Genomic DNA, 20632 nt, shown 5'->3' on the forward strand with positions numbered 1-20632 from the left:
GAGGTTAACTAAAGGACCAAATTAGTTAACCATTACAAGTCTAAATTAACCCGAATAAATAACCTAGTGAATTGAATTAAATTAGACAATTGGCCACTGTTTGAGTTAGTTTGTTCTCTAAGGATTAGTGTAGCGAACGTGAATCTAATCACTTGAATTGGTAGCCAATATAAGAATTGATCCATTGCACTATTACCATAATATCAACCATTGGGTCAATTGAGTTGAAATAAATAGAAGTTCCTTTCATTATTGAATTTAGTTGAATCTTTTTTTATATAGTTTTTAGTTAGTTAGTCTAAGTATTAGTTAGTAAGTTTCTAGTCTTGTAAAACTAGAGAAAACCCATTTTTATTACTTAATTTTAGATAAAATTAGTTTTTAGTTTTAATTCTTCGTTCCATGTATTCGATACCCTACTTATTTAGCTTTACTACAATTGATAGGTCCACTGCCTTTGTGTGTTTATTTTATAAATAAAATTAGGATTAAAACTAGTTAAGTCAACACACATCAAGTTTTTGGCGCCGTTGCCCGGGAACGGTTCAAAAATTAAATCTAATTCCTAATTTTATCGATCCTTTGTGTTAGTTTTTCTTGCGCAAAGTTATTTTTAGTAAGTAGGTTAGGTTTTAGTATTTATTGGTTTTTAATCATTTTATTTAATTCTATCTAAATTTTTCTGTTTCATACAGCCTACTCGCCGAGTGCACTCGAAGCTACTCGGCAAGTTCACTGTTGTTTGATAGTTTTAGTTTTTATTTTATTTTTGTTCTTTTTACGCGTTCTTATTGTTTTGTTTGCAGTTGTTTCATGACCAGAGGAACTAACACTCCACTGGTTCCTCCACTTGACGATCCGGAGTCTGCTTTAAAGAAGAACAAAGGAAAAATCGTTGGCGAAACCACTTCTTCAAAAAGCTCGCCTTTGAAGAATCTTAAAGCCGTTTTCAACAAGAATAAGAGCAGCAAATCAGGAGCTTCCAGCGCCTCTATAGCAATAGAAGACCCAATCAAAGAGGACACCGAATACGAAACCGAAGAAGAGGAAGAACCTACATTCGGGCATGAATCTGATTCCGGCGACGAATTAGCCATTATCATGGCTAACATCGATGAAGTCCCCATAGGGAAATGGAAGAAGAAGATGTGTGATGATACCGGCCCGGGACTTGTGCAACCCGCAGTTCCCACTACTACTACTTTCGAACTAAAGGGTCACATACTTGCTCAACTAAAGGAGATTCCCTTCTATGGAAAAGACCACGAAGATGCCTATAAACACTTGGATGAAGTCAATGATGTAGCTGATTACTTTAATGTTCCAAATGTGCCTCGCGAGACCCAGTTACTTCGCATGCTTCCAGTTACATTCAAGGGTGCTACAAAAGATTGGCTCAAGTCACTCCCTCCCGGATCCATCACCACATGAGCTAAGATGAAAGAAGAATTCATTGACCATTTTTGCCCACCTTCTAAAATAGCCAAGTTGAAGAAAGCTATTGCTAACTTTGAACAACCTGGAGAGTCCCTTTATGAGGCATGGGAAAGGTACAAAAGTCTACTAAGAAATTGCCCACACCATGACCTTAATAGCCAACAAGAAGTCTCCATCTTCTATGATGGGGTTAATGTTACAACAAGGCAATTACTTGACTCGCAAGGCCCGCTCACAAAGAAGGCACCCCCGGTGATCAAAGAATTAATTGAAGAGTTCTCTAAACATTCTAGAAAATACAATAACCCGCAAAATGAAGTAAGTAGGGGGTAGTGAACACGGTTAACGATGACATGGCGGCAATGATGGCTAAACTAGGCAATTTAGATAGGAAAATGACAAAGATGGATCAAACAATCCATGCTATTCGGGTAGGATGTGAAAATTATAGGGGACCTCACCTAACTAAAGATTGTGACTTGGATGAGAATGGAAACAAGAAGGCGCAAGTATTCTATTCAAGTGGTGACAGATACGATGAAAATTGGCGGAAACCCAAGAAGGAATGGCTCCCGTACGAAGAATACAAAAAGGCAAAGGAAGAGAAATACAAGCAAAAAGAGAGGGGTTTCTACCAAAAGGAAGAACTGGCTGTGGAAAGGAAAGCTGATTTGGAATAAATGTTTACTAGATTTATAGCTGCTTCAGAAAAGAGACATATTGATCATGATGCTGCAATCCAAGAAACAAGAACAATGCTTAGAAACCAACAAGCATCTATCCACAACATTGAGACATACTGGGGCAACTTGCTCAACAAATCAATCAAAGAAGACCAGGTGAACTTCCAAGTAAAACCAAGAATAATCCGAGAATGGAGAACGAGAATGCTATAAGAACTAGTTTTGGGGAAATTTTCACTCCTCTGACCCCTGCACAAAAGGTCTCAATGAAAGAGCATGCAGAAAACACAGAAGATTCGAGTTCAGCAAAACCCGTCACGACTCGCCGGTTCCCTCTAATGGACTCGACGAGTCCAAGGTCTGAAGATAAAACTGTTGTTTCTTTAATGCCTTATAGGCCGCCTCTGCCATATCCAATTCGAGCCATACCTGATGAAAAGGATAAAGCGTAAAGAACTTTCATGGAACATGTTAAATCCCTTCAAGTCAACATCCCATTTGCTGAAACGATGCTTCAAACACCTAAATATTTAAACTTGCTTAATGGTCTCTTTGCTGCTAGAAAAGATATGGCAGAAGTAGCGGAGTTAGTATTAGATTAGCTACCAGAAAAGAACGGCGATCCGGGAAGCATCTTGATTCCTTGTCAATTTGGAAATATACTTGCTACTCAAGCATTGACCGATTCGGGTGCAAGTATTAATCTAATGCCATACTTTTTCTTCAAGAAGCTGAATTTACCAGAGCCAATGCCGATTAATATGAAGATCCATTTAGCAGATAAGACAATCATTCATCCAAGAGGTGTTTGTGAAGATCTTCTCATAAAAGTTGACAAATTTGTATTCCCCGTGGACTTTGTAGTGCTTGACATGGAAGAAGACCCCAAAATTCCAATTATTTTGGGGAGACCATTTTTGAATACCGCATGTGCATTGATAGATGTATGCAAGTCCACACTAACATTGAGGGTAGGAGATGAATCAACAGTGTTTAAGGCTATACAAGAGATTAAGCAAGATGAAACAAGAAAAGAAGAAGTTTCCTCTATTGATTTGGATGATGAATTGCTACAAAAGGAACTTGCACTCTTACAAGAAGAAGATCCAAATAAATTTCTACTGCCTTCTGCAGAAAATTTTGATGCTGAAAAAGACTTAGAAGAAATAGAGAAGTTGTTGGAGGGAACTGATCCGGAAGAATCAATGGAATGTGTGGAATACGCATCGACTCGCCGAGTCGCATCGACAGGCTCGACAAGTCCAGTCGAAAAGTTCAGAAGTGTGGGCAACCTAGACCTGCTATTTACAAGTTCTTTCCCTGTTCTTGACATGAAGATTTTTCCAGATCCTTTGGAAGGTCCAGCAGCAAAAGGAGAAATTGTTAAAAATTATTGTAACTTCCAAAATGTTCAAGTAGCTTGCCTTGATACGATGATACAAAGAGATGAAGAAAGGCGGCTTGATAAGGAGGCAAGCTTGGGAGAAAAGGAGAATGAAAAGGCTGGGAGTGATGATGCTAATAACTCATCCATTGAGTCACATGCAACCAAACCTTGAGCCCGAGTCTTTTCCAATTATGAAGTAATTACGTTTGAAGAAGGAGAAGTACAAAAGATGGGGCCAAAGAATGGGGTGAAGAAAAAGAAGGCGGGGAAGCGGATCAAGCAGGCAATTGAAGAAGATGCCACAGGGAAAAGGAAAGAAAAATTGAGACGGGCATATAAGAGGAAGATACACGCCTACAAGACAAAGTATAAACCGCAAAAGATTAGGCGTGCATTCCCGATGCAGGAAAATGAAGAAACGTAGATGGGAGGGAGTCCAGCTAAAGACTCCTCAAAAAGAAGCGCTTGGCGGGAGGCAACCCATTATAAGAGTTTGCTTTCTTTTATCTTTCTCATTTTAGTTTTTGTTTGATTTTCTTAGGACTTTTCTGTTTTCATCTTCTGATTCATCAAAAATGTTTGCTTGAGGGTACGCATGGTCTGAGTGTGGGGTGGATTGAACAATATTTATTAATAGATGGAAAAATGATGTAATTTTTGAAATGTTTGCAAGTGACTCGGCGAGTTGGTACCCTGACTCGACGAGTCTATTCAGAATCCAGATAACCTTCATTCGCGACTCGACTCGCCGAGTCTGACCCTGACTCGACGGGTCGACTTTAATTACTGAAAAAATAATAATAATAACAATTATATTTTTTTACATCTAGTAAAACTAGGGCTTTTACCCTAATTTGAACATATCTCATCCATACTCGCCGTGCGCCTCTTCTTGTTCTCTCTCAAGCACTCATCAAGTTCTTCCAATTTTCTTCAAATTTCTTAAATTTCATCAACCAAGGTACTTAATTTCTTCAATATTACTGTTAAAGTCATGATTTTTAGATGATTAGAAGAGTCAATTTGATAGAACACCCGTTTTTTAAATTTTGTGAATTTTTAGGGTTTTGATTTTGGTTTAATTATGGTGTTTTGGATGGATGTTCTTGCACTAATACACCTTATGCACATTCCTGGACAAACCCTTGGACCAATTTTGAGTTTTTATGGGTGAATTTTCACTGACCCGTCGACTGACTCGCGCAGTTCATCAGACCCTCCGAGTCGGTCATGGACTCGACGAGTCCAGTCGGGAACCCAGGTAGATTCTGTTTTAAAGTGTTTCGGTGTTTTATGGATTGTTTGTTATTTTTTTAGCAGAAACATGTTTTCACGGGGTCAAAGCTCTCGAGGAAGTCAATGAGATTTTCCTTGGTTGCATTTTCCACGAATCGACTCAAATTCAACAAGGACTAAGTGGAAGAAGAATCTTGCAGAACTCCAGAAAAAAGAGATTTGTGCCCCCAATATAATTGATTGGGAATGGTTGGGGAGATTTCATTATGAAGAGGAGTTGGCTCCTTATATAATCAAGACGTTTGTACACAATGGAGTATCCATCACGTGTGATGGATGGAGTCGTGTCTTTCGTATTCAGGAACCGATCTATCGTGAGCTGTGCTTGGAGTTCTTTTCCACAATACAGTTCCAGGGTGTGAATGATTATTATAATCCCGGAAGTATTACTTATTGTCTTGGGGGCGAAGTTCGACATTGTTCTATGGTGGAATTGGCTTGGAGATTGGGAATATATGACTAACAATTGGTCAACACGGATGCATTTCGTACCTTTTTGGAGCATTGCCATAAAGCATTTCCGGAAGGGATCACAAGTTCAAGTTGGTGGAACACCATTTCTAACAAGGTTTGCATTCCGAAGTCGGCTCAAGAAGGGAGCATATGATCACCTACGCACCGCCTTATTCACCGTCTTATTTCAAACACCATTACCCAAAGCAAAGATGATGACAAGGTTTCTAACCATGATGTTTTCTTTCTTTGGAGCATCATTACACCTAATAATTTTTGCAACATTCCATGGTGCATAGCTTCGTACTTGGCGGAGGGAGCGGTCAACGACCGCAAAAGTTCAAAATTTAATGGTGGCATGTTCGTGACACGTTTAGCCCACTCTTATGTGTTAATGAATAGTGGTGCTTGGAACTTGCTGACGGAGATCCCGACATCTCCCTTTAATCCTATTCTTTTTCGCAGGGCATGCATCATTGAGGATTATGGAGGGGGTCATTACGCTATCCCACATGACGATGCCGTGATCGGACCCGAGGAACCAGGAAGGCGGGTTCGACCAAGACGGGAGCAAGCACGCCATGATCCACCGGTTATTCCGGCCGAGGACAATGTTTCCCCGGAGTGGTTAAATGAGGAAGGGAGGAGATATTTAGATGATTTGGGTCGGAGTTTGATTTTTACAAACCAATCTTTCATCCGATTATTTGAACATTTCTATATTCCACATGTAGATGGGGGGACAATTTCCATATGTTCCAAGTTGGGAAGAAAGGATAAGTGCAAGGCAAAGAGGAGCTGGTGGGAGCGGGGCTGTGCATGGCGATGATGAGGAAGAGGATGATAATTAGTTTCTTTTTTTTATTTGTGTTTTGTTGAACAATTTTTATTTATTTTGTTTGGTTTGTTTTGAAGTCTTAATTAGGACTTAAAATTATGTGCTTGATGTTCTATTTGCCTTGGTTTCTTTCAGAATTTGGGTTAGGAAATGCTTGCATAAGGAGTCTAGAGAATGTGAGAAAAACATGGAAACAAGTCAAGAAAGGTCGACGTATTGAGTCTAAGTGTCGAGTCCAGTCCTAAAGGGTTTATGAGTGAATGGTTACTGAAGCAATGGGAAGTTTTTGAAGTCCACTAAAAGTTGGATTCAGGATAGAGTTTATTAATTTTCCACCCAGCAATGACTCGCCGAGTGCATTTGTCCTACTCGACGAGTCGCTGTATATTTTCACGACTTCAACATTATCGCGATATGACTCGACGAGTCGTTCATATGACTCGACGAGTTATTCATTTATCTACCACAAGGGCTGCTGAATTGATGCTGTTAGCTACACCATCTGATCACTTTATCTTTGTAATCAATTCCTGAAGACTTTACAGTATCTTTCCTGCACATTTGGAGCTACCCACATGCGATTTGATGCCCAATACAAGGATGAGTTGTTCCCATGTCTAAAGTCGATTGAAGTAGGAGCTTAATAGAAGATGATCAGTCTAGCGACTGCTACCCCAGGGGAGTTTGTTCCAATTCCCTCTATATTTTATTTTTATTTTTATTTTTCTTTTCATGCATTACATGCAATGAGGACATTGCATGAATTAAGTGTGGGGTAGGGGTTGGTTACATCTTAGTAAATTTAGAATCCTAATATCCTAATTTAGGTATATTTTGAAAACATTTTGCATACCAAAAAAGTTGCTTAGGACTTAATTTAGAAATTTTGATAAAGTAATTAGGATTCCATGTTGGAATTATGTTGATAATTGCATGAAAACTCAAATGTTTAGTTGAGCCTATATACGTTCTAGTGCACTTGTGGCTTCCTTATTCTAGTGAAATCATAGGACAAAAACACAACCTTTCTTAGCCCGAAGGATGCAATATGTTTAGCATCGTGTACCAGAAATGTATCCAGGAAAATTATTATCTTTAGCCAATAAAGGTTGAAGTTGAGCGCCCTTGCTTAAGCATGTAGGTTTTGAGTGAAAAGAAGTGAGGTACATGTAAAAAAAAGAGAGAATTACAAGAAAATTTGTGAGAATTTTGGAGCAATCAAAGTGAAGATCAAAACATCAAAATTCCAAAAGTTCAAAAGTAGAAGATACCAAAAATCAAACAAAGAAGGTGGTAAATTCAAAGAAATCAAGATCAAATTATCAAAGAAGTGAAGAATTCCAATAGCTCCAAAGTGGTATCGAAAAGTTGTAATTTTCTAGATTATGTATGCTTTGATTGCTCAACCAGAAATACCTTGAGAATAGGAGGTTTTCTGCGGATGGATTAGGAGGGATGCATAAAATGAGCATTGTTCGGGATAAGTGGGTGAATGTTTATGAGGATTGTAAGTATTTGAAATATTGGGGGGGGGGGTTAGGGAAATTTTAGACACAAATGCACGCATTGCGGTTTCGGCGTAATGGCTGGGTACGATTGAAGTTGTCCTATGTGATTCTAATGTACTAAAATTCAGTTTTGCATGGGGGCAAGCAAAATTCAAGTGTGGGATATTTTGATATTTGCATATTTAGTCTTATATTAGGTATAGATTTTTATCATTTATTGACTAATTAATTGCATATCATGGACAAAAGATACTTAAAAGTGTTTGGATTATGTTTTCAGTCCAAAAGCGAAGCTCGGAAGCAAAAGGAAGCAGGAGAAGCGGTTGGGAGCTTGGGAGTTGAGCAAAGAAGAAAAATGCTAAAAACACAAGGTACTCGGCGAGTAGGGTAGACTACTCGGCGAGTCGCATCGAAGATTCGAGAAGATAAAGACTCCTTGACTTACCATGTATGGAATTAAGGGATGGACTCAGCGAGTCGGGGCGACTCTATAAAAACGACTTTTCAGATCGACACAAATTATTCTGGAACCCTTGGGGAGAAGCAAGTTGCGAATTAGAGTCAGAAGAGATCTGGAGAACGAAGATACAACCCTAAATCTAATCACGGAGGAGAATTGAGGCAAATTTTCATCATTCTTACTTTAATCTATTGTTTTTCATCATGTTTGGACTTTTAGATTTCGTTTTTGTGCTGTCAATTACCTCAATCAAGAGCTAAAACCTTTTAACCTCTGTTTGGGGAGACAATATTGAGACTATGGTTTGATTTATGGTAGGATTGATTTAATATTGGTGATTTTGTTGATTTTAGCTTGGTAAAGAACCTTATGTGTGACTGATAACTATTTTTCTGTTAATAGGAATATAATTAAGCTGCATGAACATCTCTTAATTGTTTATCTCATATGATTTATGTGAACATTTTATTATACGACTAGGATTAGCGAATGTGAAACTAGAATTAATTAGAAAGATAGGTAAATTCATGTGTGAGCTTGTGTGATGAACCGTCAACAAGAGGTTAACTAAAGGACCAAATTAGTTTACCATTACAAGTATAAATTAACCCGAATAAATAACCTAGTGAATTGAATTAAATTAGATAACTGGCCAATATTTGAGTTAGTTTGTTCTCTAAGGATTAATGCAGCGAACGCGAATCTAATCACTTGAATCGGTAGCCGATAGAAGAATTAATCCATTGCACTATTACCATAATATCAACCATAGGATCAATTGAGTTGAACTAAACAGAAGTTCCTTTCATTATTGAATTTAGTTGAATCTTTGTTTATCTAGTTTTTAGTTAGTTAGTCTAAGTATTAGTTAGTAAGTTTCTAGTCTTGTAAAACTAGAGAAAACCCCTTTTTATTACTTAATTTTAGATAAAATTAGTTTTTAGTTTTAATTATCCGTTCCCTGTATTCGATACCCTACTTATTTAGCTTTACCACAATTGATAGGTCCACTGCCTTTGTGTGTTTATTTTATAAATAAAAGTAGGATTAAAACTAGTTGAGTCAACACACATCAGTGGCAGCCATAGTCTTACCATTATGCCACGAGCCATATCATGGTCTTTCCTTCCCAAGTCGGGGCCAAAACCCTAGGTCTTACAGAAAAGTTCTGTGAGCCACTTCCTGCTCTTCCATGCAAGCATCACAAAACCACTAGCATACAATCTACCACTAATTATCTACCTAATTGCCAAGGTCCAAACCCTAGTCTTGCATATAGATTTTCTAGGAGCCACTTTCAGATATTTCATACAAATTCTAAGGGTCACCCCTTGGTCTTCCGATAATACATAAGCCAATGGGACGGCAATGGTGCCTTCGACCCAGATTACATTGAGGAGACTCACCTAAAGCCAAGATAATCGGACACTCAAGCAGCTGCTATCGAAATCCTCTTACTAACAAGATCAAATAACATTCCTTCAATAATTTATTCTCGACCCAAACAAGAATTTTAGACCGATGCCCAAGCCTTCAGGGTAAAAGTCCGTTTTAACCCTTTCCATTCTTTGCTAAAATCCAAAGTCCAATCCACTAGCATCATAATACCAAATCCCTTAAGTGGCACCACAAGGCCCAATAAGGCCTAAATATCTCAATTGAGCCCAAAACCCAACATAGACCTAACCGAAAAGGCCTAATATCCTAAAAGGCTCATAATATCCAACGGTCAACCCTGGTCAAACTTCTGGTTAATGGACAAGGCCAAAAAAGTCAACACATCAAGATAACCAAACAGATTGAGTACGCCCTGCATACTCAGTTGGTACGCTCAATGTACATCGGCTCGACTCAGTATGTGTTGCGTACTAGGAGGTATGCCCCGTGTACTCACCCTGCTCCCATTCCACTTAGAAAAGGTCTTAATCCCTTAAGCCACGACGTCTAATGCCCAGATCTAGTTCCAAATCATGCCTTAATTCATAAAGTTGTTAAATTTGAGCTTTTGCATGGCTTAATGGGTCCCAAATCCAAGTTCTAACTTTACAACTTCAACAAAAGGGCTAATACACATGCATGGGTTGATATCAACTATCAAGATTACATTTTTATGCATTTGGGACACCTAAAACGTCCAGATCTGGTGTCCAAACTCTTGGGACAAGCTCAACCTGATAAAGACAAACCAAAGGGACCAAAATGTGCCATAAACCACCCCAAAATAGATCTATCCAAGGAGATGTCAAGATGAGAGCTTTTTACCTTTAATAGGATGAAAAAGTTGAATAACTTCTGGATCTCCAAGTGATGGTCCTTCAACAACCTTCAATCTCTTCAAAATGCTCAAGAACACTCCAAAATTCCTCACAAGAGCTTATGAACTCCAAGATGCTAGCTAGGGGTCGAAATTAGGGTTTAAGAGGTATGGAGGCTGATAAGAGGCAAGGCTCAATGAATAAAAGAAGCTTAAATAAGGGTAAAACTCTAGAAATTAAGGTTTCTATCTGAAGGGATTATGCCCTGCATACCCCTTAGTATGCCCGGCGTACTCAAAAGTCATCCTCGTCCCATCCAACCACTACGCCCTGCGTACTTGGTGAGTACGCCACACGTACTCGACCAAGCTCCAAAACACTTAAATGTCAATCGGTCATAACTCCTTCATTCCAAGTCCATTTTCGACGTTCTTTATATCCACAAAAAGGAAAGAGAATCTCTACACTTCTATCAACTCATCCTCGCCTTAAGACTTCCCAAACACAAACCCACATTTCATAAAGACCCTAACTATAAAATCACCAATATACTCTTGGGATCCGAAACACAATCAAACACTCGGATCACTTAATCTATAATACCATCATCCCAAAAAGGGCTAGTTATCTCTTCCCCCAAGGTCCGAAGCCTTATGATAACTGATGATTCGGTCCATGACCCCGAATAATGAAGGGATTCGAAACCGAGTGTTACACCCTTCAATCTAAACTTTTAGATTTGAAACGAAATTGGAGTGCCCTCTCCCTTAAGTCTATCATAGAGAAACAATTTCCAAACTTTGCAATTTGAAAATTGAAAACTTTGTTCCATATGAATAGTATTGCCAACACATACAATATTAGCATAACAATTATGCTCCCACTAGTATAACAATTATCCTTCTGTTAGCTTAACAATTACCCAGAAATCAACTGAACTTCTAGAAATTAATACTTTTGACTCTCTTACTAAAGTTCATATTTTTGATACGTGATGCTTCGATAGGTCTCCAACTAGACTTCTTAAGCCTATACACCTTCATTGGATAGCTTACATGTGTGCTTTGATAAGTCTCCAACTAGACTTCTTAAGCTTATACACCATAACCAATAACCATGTTGATCTTTATCATATCTTTAAAATCTACTAGGAAAAGTGTTTTCTATAATTATTCTCATAAATTAGAGCAAAATCCTTTTCCACCTAGATGTGACATCCCCAAAATCTCGGCCAGAAAAGACCGATTTCATTTATGCTTTTTAAACATTTTCAGAGTAAATCCTTTTAATTTTAAAAGAGATGCGGAATTTGTTCCCAAAAACAAAACATGATAAAATAGATATTTATCAAAACATTTCACAAAGAAATATGATTTCATTTCATAATCAAAAGTCGGGATGTCATGTTCCGATACAGATCATAAAGCATAAACGATAACATTACAAGTCATTCAACAATATATACATATACAGACTTGTAAACAAAACAAATTGATGATTCGTCCATCTTAAGCTCTTGCGCCACTTCCTGTAATACAAATAAACTGAGTGGGTCTGGCTTGGGAGCCTGGTGATCATATAGGGTTTTCAACCCACAATAAATATTTAATTTAACAATTAACAATAAACCCGATTACCCATTCCCGTTATCCTCACTTTACGTCCCTAAAACAACATCTATTATAAGGGACCTAATCTAGGATTTTTCATCGGGACGGACATTACTGCAAAGGGGCTTCCTTAGCAATAAATATCCTAAAGGAAACCATGAGGTGGATAGAGTACACCGGTGAACAGGTCGTTCACAACACCTATAGGTTATGAGCCTGCTAGTGTTCCACATGACAGTCTAGAATAGTCCGTGGTCGTCATCCATACTCTGTTGAATGACTAGAATAACACCAACAACACCGAGGCCTCTCATCTGTTTACTACACACCAACTATCTACCCATGTTCTACCCAACATATTAGTAGACAAAAATATACATTTTTATACATAGTTTAAAAACCTATATATCATGCTTTAATCAATACATATTCCACATAACAGATGAGGCACACACACATAACACGTATTTCATAGAGAATAAATCAGATCTATGAGATAGAAGAAAGTGAATATACATTCACACATATAACAACAAAATATATACACGTAGCACGTATTTTATATAAAATACTTCATAATATTGCATTGGAAGAAAATGACCACACACTCACTTAATCTGAAGATGATCGGGCAGCACTACGGCTTGCAGAAGTAGTGTTTCTCCGTAGATCTGGAAGATCTTCACAAAAACCGGGCTCCTCGCAGGCAGAGCTTCGGCATGGGAATAACGCTCTTCGGGATCCTCGAGGCTTCGGATCTTTCTTCGGGGCTCGGGAATGATACCGGGGCTTCGGGGTATAAACGGAACGCAAATCGAGGCAAAATCTAGAGAGAAAAGGAAGAAGTTGTAACATGGGCGTTACACTAGATTTTATGGTGTATATGTTCCCATTCATGTGAATCTATCATTTCCAACCTACAATAATAAGATAAGTTTAGGGAAAAAACCAAATTCAAATTTAGCTTGCCTTAATGGATGAACTTTGTTATTTTAAATTTCTTTCCCTCTGGTAGCACAAGAGCCTACCAGTGCTTTCGTGTTGTTAAGCAGCTCACCCATATTAATCAATATATTTTCACTAACCAACATGCTTTGTTTTTTGCAGTCAAATGAGAACCATAGAACTCATAAGCATTGCCAACTCAATTGGAAGGTGTACATAAACAAGAATGTGTCAACTTAACACGATAGGTTGTCAACCTCATGTCGTGTGCTAGTGATAACAAAAAGGTTTATTGTCCACTGACACTCTTGAAACTCTCAAGATCAATAAGACTCCCACTGACTTCTTAACATATAAGTTTCTCTCTCAAGGAATATTCCTTGACGTGCTAAAACAAATATTCACAAATACGTGTGGATTGCTAAAAAGAAACACTTCATAGAATTGGTCTTAGTTTATCCATTGTTTTAACCAAAACATCAGAACTTCCAATTCTAAATCTGTTACATTAAGAAAACATTATTACTCCACATTTCATGAGGTGTTATAGACCTACTTAGTATGAAATAAGTTTTCAAGATACGATATGTAGTGACTAGAGCATGGCTCTAAAACTTGATTAGAAATGAAGTATGCCTCATCTCTCAATTGAACCATTTTAACAATATCCGATTTCTCTTCTTAGCCATACAATTGCACTAAGATGTTCTTCGAGGATCAGTTGTGATATAGTTCCACAATCATTAAGATGATCATAAAACATGATGCTAAAGTACTCTCCTTTCCTTTTATATTGTAGAAAATCTTATCTTTCTACCTAATAAATTCTTCATATTCGTTCTACTACTCTTTCAATCCTTTTAAAGTATCAGGATTGTACTTAATATTATAAACACAATCATATTTACTGAAACATCAGTAAATCATGATGAATAGATTTTTCATCCTTTGTGGTGGATCTGAATAGTCCATATCAACATGTAATAGATCCATTAGTCCTTCACTCAACTCACATAAACATGTGATCAATGAATTATTCATAATCTTCCAACGATCAAGATTCTCATCATGCAATTCAAATTGCGTGACTCTAAGTTTCTATCCAATTAAAACTTGGGCGATGAAAATCTTTTTCTACTTAGTTAAGTATGACACTACCAAAAGTGATATAATAAGAATCAAATCCGAAATTAAAATTGCTAATAATAGAAATGTAACCAACACTTTCATTGACGCAATTGTAAGAAAATATAAAGTAAGCCAACTAGATAAACCAAAATTTCACTTTTATTGATAATAAACGAAAAATAAGAACTTGTCCTTACAATGCATAAAATGAAAACTATGTTTCTATAAATCTCCTAATCAATCTATTAAATTATCCTAACTCCCAAGCAGTAGCTCCAAATTTTGATCATCGGACCATGTGACTGAAGTTCATCTCTCACGATTAGATATAACTTACTCTTCTTAAGCTTCTTTCTTTCTCTTGGATCCTACAATAACGTCAAAATGTGATCATCACATCATGTATTAAGAGTCTACGAATAGTAATTTGTTTAGATAATAGAGTTAGATGATGTAGCTTTGCAACCAATGTCCCTTCAATTAACAATAGGAACGTATGGACTCTTTAGTGTTAACACATGGAACTATCTCAGGACTAGCCTTTCTCTTTACCATACGATCAAACAGTTTCACCTTGGTCGATCATTTTCCATTGGGAACAGAAATCTGTTTTGGACCACTATTGTCACTATTGTCAATGTCCATGGAAACTTTGGAATTAGACCATTCAATCACTTTTGCTTTGCTTGTGTTGTTAAGCATTTCTGCTTCAACAACAATCAACATTTGGTTCAGATCAACTAGGGTCATGTCGATATTCCTCGTATGAAAATTCTCAACGAACTGACCATATGACTTAGGAAGTGAAAGAAGAGAGAACGACACCCATTCTATCCAACTTGTCAATGTACGATTTCATTTCCAGAACATGCGCACACACATAATTTTCATGTTGATGTCAACATGCCAATAAGTCTGAGTAGTTTTGAATATTTCAACTCGAGGAAACGTGGCATGGGGAGAGTTACTGGAGGAGTAGGAGGAGGAGTTAGAGAAGCATGACGTCCAGTTCCACAATTTCCCAAAGAAGAGAAAACATTTTCACCTTGATTAGAAAGTGGAAGATCATATTCAGAAGAAAGAGGAAAACCATTTCCAAAATAATAAGGAAGACCATTATTGCCTTGACTAGACATCTATAATGGGAGAAAAGAGAATGCAAGTTAGTTGATATTAATCCTTAATTATTAATCCATAAATTTTAAATTAAGGCTAGGATCCATATTTTCGATTCAAACTTTGAATAGGGATGTCGTAATCAAATTCGAATCTATTTTAGGTAGGTAAGGCTTTTACCAACTTCAATCTTATGAAACTCCTAGATCTTTTGAGATTCATTGAATCTAATCAGTGGCATGTTTAATCTCGGATTATGCTCTCACTTTTGTGATTGGGATGCCGAGGATCACAAACGAGATGTAAATAACCATGCAAACTCGCTTGACAACCTTGATATCATTTATCATCTCACATTGATGTGTCGTTTAACCATACATACTCCAACAACAACGATAATTTTTTGAGATGTCCATCATATCTCTTTATAGTCTCTATTAGTGTGTCGGTTAACCAAACACGCTCCACAAACGACATATAAAGTATGATGTGCGCTTTCATGGATTAGCATACAAATTCACATTTTCCTAAAGTAACTAAGATTGGGATTTTAAATAAAAGGTTTTAGTTACTCTTAATATCATTATACTTTTAATAAGAATTAATTTGTCCTATCAAACTTGTTCGGCTAACGACCCTCCACCATACTAGAGAGCGGTGGGTAAGAATAGATACCCAATGGCAGTCATTTAATTGGCCATTTCCTTAAACTCTCCTTATAGTATGGCTTCGTGAATGAGGCGTACTAGCGGTTCGACTGACTTAGTCTTATACATATAGTAATAATTTAACTTTTAATTTTAAGGTGTATTTTAAAAAATTTCAAAATATTAGGTTTATATTTAAATTTCGAAAATTTAATAATTAATTTAAAAATAAACCAAATAATTAATTAAACATTTAAATAATCATGTAGGATTATCTAATTAAATTAATCAAATAATTTAATCCTCACCCCAAATTTTTGAAAAAATGGGTGTAGGTTTATCTAATTTTATAATTATTCTATTTAATAGATAAACTAAAAATTACAAAAATTAGGAAACCCAAACCACATATACCATTTCAAAAAAGGTTTGCTTGGGGTGGAAGGTAAGGATTTCAATCCTTAACTTAAAATCGAAAACTTAGGGATCAAGAAACCTTGCCCTAAAATCGATTACTTGGGAGGCAAGGTAAGGGTTACAACCCGTACCCAATTCTCGAAAATTAGGGTCTAAGAAACACTAATTTCAAAATTCATGGCCTAGAGGGTTTAATTGCCATAAACCCTAATAGATCAATTCAACCATTATAGCAAATTCAATAGAAAACAAGCCAAAATCTGAGACCACTGATTGGATTTATGTAAAACAAACAAAACTTAAGCTCTTAAGTGTGCATGCAACCCTAATCAAGATCTATGTTTTCTCTATTGAATCTATAACTATGAACATCAAAAGGAACCCTAAGAACCCTAGGTTATTTTCGAAAATACCAAATTAGGGTTAAGGATTACATACCTTTATTGTTATTGTAGCAAATAAAAATGAACACCTTCTTGTTGATCTCTTGGAAGCAAGCACCACAAGTGTCATGCCTCTAATGGAATCACACCCAAGCTAGCAAGAGGAAAAATATAGAGAGAGGATAATAGAGCCAAGATTTCGTCCAAGGCTCTTAGAGGGAAGGCATGTGTAACATCTGGGATTTGTAGGTATTAATATTATTTATTTTATTGAATAATGGGTTGTCGTTGGTTTGGGCCAAGATAGTTGGGCCTTAAGCTTTGGGCTACAAGAGGCATTACGCGGGGCATACCATGCCTGGTACGTGCAATGTACTCAAAAGGATAGTGCGGGAAGGCCATGTACGTACGCCCAGCGTACCAAAGGGTACGCGCAACGTACGCCTGCAGGTTTTAAAACCCTAACTTTTAGGGTTTTATCCCTATTTAAAGGACCTTATGCCTTTGGTCCAGCCTCCCTCTCACCCTTATACAGCCACCACGAAAACCCTAACCCATATTTGTGTATTCTTGTGATTTGGAAGCCACTTAAGAGCATTTTAGTGTTGTTTTTGTGTTTAGAAGAGAAAGGAGTTTGGAGAAGGAGCAAGGATTCAAAGGGATCTTGTAGATCCAGAAGATTAGCACCATTTCTGACTCATTTGAGGTATCAAGCTTCAAACTTGATCATTGCATGTTTAGATTTGATTTTGGGGTGTTTTGGATCACTTTTGGACTCGATTGTTGAGGTTGCTTGAGTCTTGATAGTTTCAGAACATAAGAGTTGTCCTGTTGGGCTCTTAGAAGCACTTAGAGTAATAAAAATCGGACCTTGATGGTTAAGCCACAACCATGCAAGTGTTTGATTGTCATAAAGCTTGTTAAAAGGACCAAAATCATGTTTTGACCCCAACCATGCATGCAAGCACATAAAGTTTGTGACTTTATGGATTAGGAGGTCTTAAAGGACCTGGATCTACATTTTGGACGTAAGGACTTAATGGATTAAGTCAGAAATGAATTCCCAAGGAAGCTGGCCAGTACGCTAAGCGTACACCTTAGTACGCTGCGCGTACTGGGTCAACTTCCCGTTTGCGGTCAAGATGAGCGTATGCTGGGCGTACGTGCCAGGTATGTCGTGCGTACGCATGTAGAGTGGCTACCTTGGGCTTTTTGGGCTTTAGAGGGTTGGGCCTGGACTATTGGGACCTGTGGGCCACTGTAGGGTATAGTTATGGGCCTAGGAATTTGGAATTAGAAGTTTTGGTCCTTTTGGGCCATATTGGGCCACTTGAGATTATTTCATTTTGGGCTAAGGACTTATTAGTATTGTGAAAAGGCCCATTTGAAAGGTTAGGCCCAATTTAGAAAATTAGGCCATTAGTGGGCCCTTAGAGAGCCTTTGATGGGCCATGAGTGCATTGGATTTAATAAGTTAGAATTGGGCCTTAGGGATGGTTTAAGTTATGCCAAGGGGGTAAAATGGTCATTTTACCCTAAGTAGTGTTATAAGTTCTGATTGAGTGTCATTATGATTATGATAGCCAGGAGTCATTGGAGCAGCTGTTAGAGATCCCTTTCTGTGAGATTCAACACTCAGCTTTATGAGGTGAGTTACCTTCCAGTAGAAGTGGGTCTAAGGCCACAATGTCGGCCCACTAGTAGGAGCGATTATGGATAATTGTATTCGTGATAATTTTCTGGTTTGCGCTATATGATATGTTTATGTGATAGCCTGATATGATGTTATGCGAGAGTGGTAGTAGGGGAAGAGTCCCCATATATGGTCGATAGGGCCAAAGAGGTAAGTTAGGCACCCTGGTATGCTTGACAGTATGATTATGTTATGTTTGATGTGGTAGTAATAGGGGTGAAATAGTCCCTGTAATTGGTTGAGATAAATCGGATAGGTAGGTCGGACACCTCGGTATGTCTGATAGGGGTAGGTTAGGCACCCCGGTATATCTAGCAGGGGTAGGTTGAGCAACCCGATATGCTCAGCAAGGTAGGTTGGGCACCCAGATATGCCTGGCAGTATGTGTTATGTATAGTATGATGGGGGAACTCACTAAGCTTTGTGCTTATGGTTTTCAGTTTTGGTTTCAGGTTCCTCTTCATCGAAGGGGAAGGAGCTGGCACGGTAGCAGCGCATCACACACATGATTTTCGCATTTTGAGATCCATGGGATTGTAATATGATATTATTACTATTGATGATATGACTTTTGAGACATGTGATTATGGTTTTAAGGATTTATATGATATTGATGATATTTTTCAGTAAACGGTTTTTATAAGTCACTTAATTAAAAACAAAAATTTTGGTCTTGGAAATTGGGATGTTACAGCATGGACGAAGTTATGGGCTAGGGACCTTCTTATATAGTTAAGGAAACTTGGTTCCAAAGCTAGGGTTTAAGGGATATCCCTAGATCCTTTGCTTTGTGACCAAGCAACCCAGAACCCCTTATCCAAGGGGCCTTGGACGAAATCTCATATGGATTCCCTAGAGATTTTCGTCCAGCTCCTCCAAGGGATTCTAAAGCCTTCCTTTCTCAACTATTAATAAATAACAAAACAATCAATGTACTTTTAATTAATCCAATTAATCCCAAAATTATTTTCAATTAATTTCTGATTGATTATCAACTAAATAACATGATTTCTAATTAATATATTATTTTCATAATACATTAATAAACCATTTATTTAATTTATTATTCACATAATAAATTAATCTCTCTCTCTCTCTCTCTCTCTCTCTCTCTCTCTCTCTCTCTCTCTCTCGCTCGCTCGCTCTAAAAGTCATCATGTCCAATTGCTAGGTTTGAGGCAACCCAAAAGGACTATGCTACTATCAATTCAAGTTTATACCAATTATAGTTATGGGCTTAGACACCTAATCCAACAGTCTCCCGCTTGGATAAGTCTATAACTATAATTATCAGTATAACTTCCAAATTGATCAGCAAATTGTAGCTTCCAAAAGTCGAAGTCGGACTTTGACCTAGTCAGTTACCTGTCCTAAGACAAGTGATCAAATATCTCTCCATTCTTACAAGATATTGTACGGACATGAGGCATGGATTTTAATCAAGCTAATTTTCCACGATTTTGTTTCCTGATTTATGATTTGTGATGACGACATAAGACTTCTAATTGAACACATATTTAGTCTTGGCTAGGCCTAGCACTTATAAGTCAACACCGAATCACCGAGGGGCCCAAAGATATTGCTTTTCCTATTAGGACAAAAGGAACGAATAAACTTTGACTTATATGCTTACACTATTTACTCATCAAATCATGCACAACAATATGTTTTATAAAATCAAGTTATTGATGTGTTTACATATTATCAATGCACAACTAACTTGTAAACCACAACTCATATATCTCTATTTTAAGAATATAAGATATTATCGTCTCAGAATTACTCATGATAAAATCCATGAAGGAATTCTCTAAGCGTGGGTTTATCTAATACTCAAAATACTTATTTTCTAAGTACTTGTGAACATTATAGCAACCATTGTAATGTCTAATCTCCATAGACAATCTACAATTCAATTCATGACAGCCTTAATTCACTACTTACTTCTAAAAGTATGAGCGACTGTGGAATTTCGAATAATCAAATTATTGAGGAAGTAAAACATGCAAAGTGAAACACAATAATAACCTAATTAACTATGGTCTCAAAACTATTGATTAAAATTAAAATCTTATTATTTAATCACCATAATAACTAAGACTTTATTCATTGTATCATGTTTAGAGTAATCAACTAAAAACTTGAATTAAATATCAGTCATGTCATGTTATGAACATGCATACTATGTTTCTATATGGTCCTTCCTTTGTGAACAGATTGACTGGACACTATTCCAATGATGCTCATTTCACACTTCCAAATTCTTGTCACTACTTAGAATGAGTTAGAATTCCAAGCTTACATGCATTGTCCTTCTATGATGTCGAGGCTTCAAAGTCACAGAGACTTAGGTGCTGTTTGTTTTTCTTAAAAAAA

The 20632-nt window shown here is 37.3% G+C and overlaps 1 non-coding gene across 1 annotated transcript; it reads right to left on the reverse strand.

Moving 5' to 3' along the window:
- Window positions 1–1485: 1485 nt before the first annotated feature.
- LOC111894885 (small nucleolar RNA R71) lies at window positions 1486–1589 on the reverse strand. Its single transcript, XR_002851351.1, has one exon. It is a non-coding gene; the product is annotated as a small nucleolar RNA R71 (small nucleolar RNA).
- Window positions 1590–20632: the final 19043 nt, after the last annotated feature.

Source organism: Lactuca sativa, chromosome 1 (genome assembly GCF_002870075.4).
Source record: "Lactuca sativa cultivar Salinas chromosome 1, Lsat_Salinas_v11, whole genome shotgun sequence".
Taxonomy (NCBI): domain Eukaryota; kingdom Viridiplantae; phylum Streptophyta; class Magnoliopsida; order Asterales; family Asteraceae; genus Lactuca; species Lactuca sativa.